The 7,082-nt window shown below is 51.4% G+C and overlaps 1 long non-coding RNA gene across 1 annotated transcript in view; it reads right to left on the bottom strand.

Annotated features, from left to right (window-relative positions):
* Positions 1 to 767: 767 nt before the first annotated feature.
* The window catches only part of LOC102485457 (uncharacterized), a 7,081-nt gene continuing 766 nt past the window's right edge, over positions 768 to 7,082 (bottom strand). Inside the window, exons 2-3 of the long non-coding RNA XR_335033.1 lie at positions 4,850 to 4,948; positions 768 to 2,555 (exon numbers count right to left, since the gene is read on the bottom strand). This is a non-coding gene — a long non-coding RNA (uncharacterized LOC102485457). The remainder of the gene's footprint in view (positions 2,556 to 4,849; positions 4,949 to 7,082) is intronic.

Here is a 7,082-nt window from a genome sequence, read left to right as displayed (position 1 = left end):
TTCGCGCTCTCTCGCCCAGCCCCACGTGGAGCCAAGCTCCGCCCGGCCGCCGCGAAAGGGTTCCCGAGCTCGGGCGTCTCGGTGCCGGTCTCCCCTGCATCTGGGCTTGCCGCCCGGCCGCCGCGAAAGGGTTCCCGAGCTCGGGCGTCTCGGTGCCGGTCTCCCCTGCATCTGGGCTTGCGGGCACACGAGCACACGGATGCGGCCAAATCGCGGCACGCGCGTGTGTAGACTCCCTCGCCGCTGTGCCCCACCCGCAGCCCAGTGCGGAGACCCGAACGCTCCCGGTGCATCTGTACTCGAACACGAGCCAACACACTGGGATCGAGCCGCACGCAGAAAAACACGTACACATACACACACAGCCTGCGCCGCCAACTCCGCTCACTGGAGGACACGGACTCTTTTTTTTTTTTTTTAATGCGTTTACTAAGAAAGCTTTAAGGTCTCGTGGTCTTTCCTTTGGATGTGGGTTCCTACCTACTTGTGGAAGCGGGTGTAGACAGGAGAAGGGAAGATGAGTACAGAGTGAGCGCAGCGAGGAACTAGGTTTGCGGCCTGCTCTCGCCAAGACGCTGCCCTCACCTCCGGCGCCAGCTTGGTGCTGAGCTGCGGGTAAAGGGTGGGCGAGCTGGCTGGGGGAAGAGGGCGCGCGCCAGGCTTGTATCATCTCCAGTCCTCATGCTTAACTCCCGCCCTCGGTTCTTTCTCCACCCGGGAACCTAACTCGCCAGAAGTAGGGGGCGAATTTGTAAAACACGGGGGCCCCCCCCCCCCCCAGAGGCGAGGTGGCTGGTTCCAGTTCAGATTGGGTGGGGGCTTCAGCGAGGGCGCAGGGGAGGAGGGAGTGAGCCGGATCTTATGGATCAGACCTGTTGCGGACTTGGTAACTAAAACCGAAGCTCCCTGTCAGGGTTAAGAGATTCCCCCCAAACCCACAGTTCATACTTCTGGGGCGCAGGCAGTAACCTGGGCCGTCCCTGCTTAGGTGGAAGAAAATCTTGGGGACAACGTTCTTTGACTCGTCGTAAAATGAGAGCTCCTTTGATGGAAGTGGAAATGGGAAAGAGGGCTTCTGGTTGTGCGTGCGTGTGCAGGCCAGCCCAGTCCTCTGTGACATTTCGCCTGGGTGCTCCCTGAACCCCAGCTCTCGGATCCGCAGGGGCAGCAGGGAACCATGGAAATGCAGTGAGGTTTTGAGGCCAAACGCTCTCGGAGATGGGGAGGAACTTTTGAGGCGACAAGCTTTTCCAGCCTCGCATTTTTGACGCACATGGTAAAGAGCGCTTGGCGCCAGCATTGAGAATTCCCTAAAGTCACCAGAGAGAATGGAGTGTTTCTGCAAACTCGGTCTGGCCGGTCGTTTCTCCTCTTCCTTTCCCTTTCGGTCTTTTCTCTGGCGTCCTCTCTGTCTCTCTCGGCCGGTTGTAAAGATTGGAGAAAGAGAACGAGGTGGTGGGGCCCAGAATACTGACTCCTAAGAACCCCCACTGCCCTGCTGCCTCATCCCGAAGGGTGCGAGAGGCCAGGCCTTGCCCCTCCTTATGCGAAACACAGAGGTCACTGCAGAGTTTAAGTCTCCGGAGGCAAAAAGCAACCCCTCCCCCACATTGCTGGCTGCTAGGACCTGGGGCCGCTTCGCAGCGCTTTCCAGAACGGCCCCAAATCCCTGAGATCTGGTTTTGCCTGCAATCCCGGGCCAATCTCTGCTTGGCTGCGTGGAGTGGAAGGAAAGTACTTTTGCAACCACAATGTGATCGACCCCTTCCTCACCCTCTCCGTGCCCCAAGCACCCATCTGCATGGCGTTGCGTGGCGGGGAGACGTTTCCATCCGGTCCTCTGCACCCTGGCCTCCCGCCTGCTTTGGAAATAGGCAAGAGCGACTTGGTGATTTTACTTAGGAATATCTGGACTTGCTTTTGGGCTCCGCCAAGGACTGAGAGTGACTTCAGCCCCTCACACTAACTCCCCCCCCCTTGCCGATTTTTGTCCGTAGTTCTAACTTAACCCTCAAGTCACCCCAGCTGGCCCGATCCGACCCGCCCCCCACCCCATCCCCTACTCCGGCACGCCAAGGAGCCGGGTAGAGGAAAGTTTGCGGGGTTCTGAATCGAAAATGTCCACATCTTGCTAATGGTCTGCAAACTTCCGCCAATTATGACTGACCTCCCAGACTCGGCCCCAGGAGGCTCGTATTATGCAGGGAGGCCGCTGTAATTCTGGGATCAAAAACGGGAAGGTGCGAACTCCTCTTTGTCTCTGCGTGCCCGTCGCGCCCCCCTCCTGGTGGTGATAAACGCGACTCCGGCGCCGGCCGTGCGCTGGGTGATTAATTTGCGAACAAACAAAAGCGGCCGGGTGGCCACCGCATTCGGGTTAAACATTGGCCAGCGTGTTCCGAAGACTGGTGGCCAAGCCTGGCCTCCCGGAGAACCCACGAGGCTCGTGTGCCCCTGGCTCTGGCTTGAGGCCCCAGCCGCTGACTGTACGGTCTTTTTTCCTCTCTGCAGACCCCTCGATCTTCTTCCGCTCGGGCTCCTGTTCCACCAAAGACCTATGAAAAAAAAAATATATAAGATCAATGAGCCTGCCCAACCACAAAGTCAGAGAAGAGGGTGACTTAATGGCGGGAGAAGGGAGACAGGGGCCAAATTCTAGGTCGGAAAGGACTCATGCAAGTTGAGCGTCTCCATAGAGTCTTCCATCTTTTGCAAAAAAAAAAAAAGAGTTTTCACTTAATTGGAGACTTGGAATTTAAGGAAAATACATTGAAAACCCCACTCTCTCTGCAAAGCCTGTAGCGTTTAAGGGTGGGCGTAATATGCTTGCTCACTGGCGCGTGTTGTGGGGGGGGGGGAGGAGAGGAGGCACGGAAGCTTCAAAATAAAGTTCAGATGGGAAAAAAAACAAAGCTCAAAACTAGATCAACTGTCCTTGGTGCAGGCCACAAGTGTGAGGAGTTCCCCTTAGGAGATAAACACTCCAGAAAGCTTCTGCCCCATTTTTCTCTCTGCCCCGCCTGCCCCAAACTCCAAAGCAGGACAAACTGACTCTTTTGTGACAAAACGGTGTTTATCTGAAGTTTACAAAAAAAGGGGGGGGAGGGGGAAGAGGGTGGTGGGTAGGCGGGGTCGTTTACTTTGGCAAGTTTGCTGTAAATATTCTCTTCGGCATGTGTGAGGTCTGAAGAGGGACTATTACACGCTTATTCCCTCTTAAACTTTCACCCTGCTTTGCCTCCGAGCTTTTCAGTCCAAGGTGTCCCTAAATTAGGAACTCTGTGGTCATAAGGGCATCGGTATTTTTCCAGGGGTCTGAGGCCTAATTAAGAAGTTGTTGTTGGTGGTGGGAGGGTGTCGGTCAATATATAAACTTTTACTAGGGAGGAGCTGTCGCTGGACAGTATGGGCTCCCAGCTCCTGCCCAATGCAGCAGAACTATGGAATCTGGCTCTTTTGATATTGACAAGCTTTGAAATTGACTAGGTGTGGGCTGTAGAGCTCCCAGCACTTTTGGGTTCAATTCTCCCAGTTAAGGACTTGATTCTCTTTTCTGGGGTCCTGGCCAAGCAGCCCCCTGGGGAGTATCTATAGATTATTACTAATCATCCCTCCCCCAAATCAAAACTACTCAACACTCCCCCCCCCAGTTCAGTAACACTCCTGTACTGCCTCAAATCCTAACGCTCATGTGCAGTTCTAAACCCAGTGAAGGATTTCCGGGGAGAATGGCTTTTCCTCCTGGACCCTCAAATTCACTGTCTACTAACTCCCACTCCGCTCCCCAAAGTTGAGTCTGAGAGCTTAGCTCTTCCAGATCTGGAGGCTTCTGCTAAGTCTCTTTGAGAGAGGGTCAACTTCTCTGCTTTCCCTCTGCCCAGGGCAGGCACTAACTTCTTGGTTGGACAGGACAAAATGGGGCAGCCACTTTTATTTCTGTATTTTCTCCCTCCCCCGCCCTGCCGTTTTTCTTTTGATCTCACTGTCTCTCTCAGTTCATCTTCATTTAGGATTCTTCCAATGGAGGGCCATGAGCTGATTCTTAATTTCCTTCTACTTTCTCACCTCCTTTTCTCCTTTGCCTCTAGTTCATTCTTGGTTTCTATTTCTCCTCTTCTCTGTCTCTATCCCAGTGGCTTTCATAGCCTTTGTTCTTTCTGGGTTTTTGTTTAGTTTTTTTTTTTTTCTTCTTCTTCTTCTTCTTCTTCTTCTATCTTCTCTATTCCTATTTTTCTCTGGCTTTCCTGGTCTTCTCTGAATGCTCTCCTGTCTCTGACACGGTGCTCTGTATTTCCCACCCTCCCCGCACCTCCTCTGCCCTCATCTTTTCCAGTAACTATGACAGGCTACTAATACCTCTTCCTGGGGCTCAAGCAAACCTTGTACCCTCACTTCCTGGGCTAGGAAGATAAAGTGTCTGGAGAGATAGGAAAAGGTGGGACCTTTCACCTTCTCCGTTAGGTATCTCCAAAGTCACCATTTCCCCCAGAGTTGGCCCAATCCCTGCTCCCTGAGATCCAGCCCCCCAACACACACACACACACACACACACTGCAGAAGCCCAGGGTGACAAGGCTGCATGGCAGACTGAAGCCCCAGCTCCCAGCTTCTAGCAGCACACAGCTTTCCTGTAACGCATATTTCTCGTCCTCTGACATCTCTCTAAATTATTGATCAAGGCAATTCAGTGCAAGAGTCTGAAGTGTGTGTGTGTGTGAGAGAGACGATTGTCAAAGTTGTCTAGCTCGGGGAAGCAGTATTTTTAGTACCGAGGTTCCCTTTGGCGCCAGTTGGTTTATGCTGTTACTAGAGCATCATTCATTATACACTTAATCCGCGCTTATCATACCTCCTTTTAATGTAAATATGCTTTTGGCTGAGGCGCAATGAAAAGATTTCACCCTCCGTATTCTTCTTATTAGCACCTCCCTTTCATCAGCGCTGATCACTGCAAAATGGCAAATTTGTACACAGTTAGTGATTTAGATCACTTGCAAGGGAAATGAGGGAGGTAAGGGGGGGAGGTGTGTGTGTGTCTGGGGACAGTGCTTTTCTACATCTGGGAAGGTTTTTTTTTTTCCCCCTCTCTCAGGAAAAGGAACTAATTGTGGTTTCCTAATTTCAAGCCAATCTACATCTTCAATGCTCTCTTTGTGTGTATGCTTTTCCCAATTACTTAAGAAAAAAAAAAGAAAAAAAGAAGATAGTGCCGTGGACATTACTTAGTCCAGCAGAAATGAATTCACAGGGAAGGGGCTAGAAATATATTCCCTCTCCCCCCGCCCCCAGCTCAGCTCAGTGAGAATCAGCAAGACCCAGGCCAGAGCTGACTTTTTGCCTGGGGCACTTCGGGACCACCCTCTTCCCAGATTTTCAGTCAAGTCAGGTAAGGGTGTAAATGGACCCTCGGTGATTTGTGGCAGGTATGTGGTTTATGGGACTAGGGGGAAAGGGGGAGGGGAGGGCCGAGGGGACAGGATCTTTCAAAGGACAGAGGGAAAGTACGACAATGCACTTTCCAGTCCCCACATGCAGATTGAAGGTGACCTGTGGCCAAGGTCCTGCTTCTGTTGAATTCTTTTCATTGTTATAGGTGTCCTCGGGTGCCAGGATTTTGGGGGAGGGGGCAGGGAGGTTTTACCCCTTGGGAGCCGAGGGAGCAGAGAAGCCAGGGCGATCTTTAAGTGAGAGAGCATGGCGAATTAAATGGCCACTACTGTCAGGAAGGCTGACAGGCCCGAGAAAGATCAGCTCCTCCAAACTTGCTGAACTAACCATCCCCTCCTAGCTTCAGACACGTTTTCTCAATTTGAACACAATATCCATTACTATTTCCCGTACTGGGTTTCAATTAAAGAGGGCAGGAACAGGAGCTCACTGGTGTGTGCTGCTGCATTTATCTCCAAGCAGGACACCCATGAAAGGAAGCAGTGGACACTGAAGTCCTGAGTGAGTTTTTCCTCTTCCATCCGTTTCCTCTTTGGAGCCTCACCTCCTCCGCTCTTGGCCAGCCAGCTAGCCTTCCTGTACCCCCCCCAAAGGTAATGTTTCCACGTCTCCCAAATCCAGTTAGGGCGAGGAGAGGAAGAAAGCAGTGACATGCCCTGGCACACCCAGTGACTCTCCCGAAGAGATGCAGTTGTCCTTGGGGACTCTGAGGCTTCAGGGAGAACATCGCCTTCTCAAGGCGTATGGCATTGGAGGGGTATGAACACGCAAGGCTTCCTGGTTTCATTGTCCTATTGAAAAACAAATAAAATCCTGTTTCCCTTGTTCACCTCTATGGGAGATGGAACTTTCCACGTGGCTAAACTTTTGGCATCCTAAAACACAGAAATGGTGGCCCTGTTTCTCGAGGGTGCCTGGGCAGAGAGGGGCCTGGTAAACCTGCCATCGAGGAGGTCATTAGGTGTCCTGGATTCAGGACCCCAACTCCAGAGCTAGCCTGACCCACCATTGGGTTAAGTTTATGGCCAAATTCCCTTTCACACACTTGGAAGCAAGACCCAACTCCCCCCCTCCTTTCACCTTCTAAGACTACTAACCTCATACTTCCACCACCCAAGTAACTGGCCAGAGGTGTAGCTGCCCCTCGGTGCTAATCTTCATGACCCAAGCCTCTTCCTTGCCAAGTCAGCCAAAGATATCGGAGACTTTAGCCATCCAACTTTAAGTAGGATGTGTTCCTTCCAAACCGGTCATGCCCACCCTCGAAATAATACATAACAAATCCTGTATGTTTCTAAATGCCCAAAGTCTTATAGAACACTCAGCTGGTAATCAGACCAGTTGGAATTATAGTCTTCTCTCTCCAAATCTGAGTCAAGGTTTCGGTGAAGGTTGTGGCCTGCCTGAGACACCAGGAACTCTGAGAAGCCTCTTGTTTGGGGATCAGACTATGGAGAATGACAAACTTTTTTTTTTCTCTTTCTTTAAACTACTCTAAAATAATCCTTTAGAGGAAGGAGGAACAGGGAGGCAGAGACATAGGCATGGCAACGAAAGAGAAATGTTTGGAACCGTGAGAGTGCTTTTCCTAAGAAGTCTTTTCTTCTTCTTTTTTTTTTTTTTTTTTTTTTTTT

Source organism: Tupaia chinensis, unplaced genomic scaffold (genome assembly GCF_000334495.1).
Source record: "Tupaia chinensis unplaced genomic scaffold, TupChi_1.0 Scaffold000320_1, whole genome shotgun sequence".
NCBI classification, from domain to species: Eukaryota; Metazoa; Chordata; class Mammalia; order Scandentia; family Tupaiidae; genus Tupaia; species Tupaia belangeri.
This window is presented reverse-complemented; position numbering and strand designations above follow the sequence as displayed.